Source organism: Neophocaena asiaeorientalis, unplaced genomic scaffold (assembly GCF_003031525.2).
Source record: "Neophocaena asiaeorientalis asiaeorientalis breed wild unplaced genomic scaffold, Neophocaena_asiaeorientalis_V1.1 scaffold251, whole genome shotgun sequence".
NCBI lineage: Eukaryota > Metazoa > Chordata > Mammalia > Artiodactyla > Phocoenidae > Neophocaena > Neophocaena asiaeorientalis.
This window is the reverse complement of record NW_020173377.1, coordinates 684,880-685,958: the sequence shown is the minus strand read 5'-3', so window position 1 is coordinate 685,958 and position 1,079 is coordinate 684,880. Positions and strand designations below refer to the sequence as shown.

Below are 1,079 nucleotides of genomic sequence, written 5' to 3'. Positions count from 1 at the left end.
GGGCCGGGGGTGGGGGGGGGCGCGGAGCCGGGCTCCGGGCCGGCCGGGCTCCGCGCCTGTCAAACCCCTCATTGTTCGCAGCTGATGTCACTCGCAGTTGTGAGCGGCCGCCTCTCCCGGGGACAATGTGGGACTGAGCGGCCCAGCCGCCGCGCCGCCACCGCCGCAGGACAGCCCCAGCGAGGTAGGGCGCGGGCCGGGCGGGGCACCGCGGGCCGCGAAGTTTGGGGGTTCGGCCAGGGGCGGGGAGCCCGCGCCTGAGTCCACAGACTGGGGTCGCGGGTTTGGGAGACTGGGAGACTGCGAGGAACACGTTCCCTGTCCCACACGGGCCCAGGCCTGCACAGGTGGGGGGCGCTGGTCTGCTAGAGGAGCCCCCAGTACCAGGGAGGGGTTTCCTGGACCTGAGACCCCAGATTTGAGGCCCTCATCCCACCTGCTCTTTCTGTCCTTTGGACCTGCTCTTCTCTCGACCTCCTGCCCTGGGTTCTGGTTCTGCTCCATCTCTGTCCCCATCTGCCATTCCCCTGCAGTTCCTGGCTCAGCACACACCCCTTCCCATTCTCTGCAGTCCTTGAGGGCGCCAGACACAGACCTCCAGGCCAGGGGTGTGTGGAAATGACAGTTGGGGGCTCGGAGTGGTCCCTTGTGCCCTGTGGCTCTTTAGCCCCTCAGCTCTGACCTAGCTTCTTAGCTGGAGTCCTGGGAGGTGCGGGGGCTCTGGCTAGTCACTTCAGCCTGGCCCTGGAGCCTGCTTCACCAGGAGAGGGAGGTGCCCGCCTCCTCAGTCCCATATCCCAGGCCCGCCATCTTGGGACCTGTAGCACCCAGTGCCCCGCCCGACTCCAGCACCCTGGGGAGTGGTCTTCAAGGGGATGCACCCAGGGCCAGGTGCGTTCCCTCCTTCCAGAATGTGGGCTCTTAGTTCCCACCAAGCGCAGGATGATCACCTTCACGCTGGACCAATAGAGCATGTGTCTCCAGGGGTTCCTCTTCTCCTACAAAGAGTTTTTAGACCCCCGGTGACTCCCCAGGACCTTAAACCTCAACTGCAGCCTTCACTCTTTCCTGGGGTTACC

At 65.2% G+C, this 1,079-nt stretch overlaps 1 protein-coding gene across 4 annotated transcripts in view; it reads left to right on the top strand.

Annotated features, from left to right (window-relative positions):
- The first annotated feature begins 10 nt into the window (after window positions 1–10).
- PCBP4 (poly(rC) binding protein 4) overlaps window positions 11–1,079 on the top strand; it is a 10,187-nt gene continuing 9,118 nt past the window's right edge. For all 4 annotated transcript variants that reach the window (XM_024746410.1, XM_024746412.1, XM_024746411.1 and 1 more), the window contains exon 1: window positions 11–184. The gene's annotated coding sequence lies outside the window, so the exon portion shown is untranslated. The remainder of the gene's footprint in view (window positions 185–1,079) is intronic.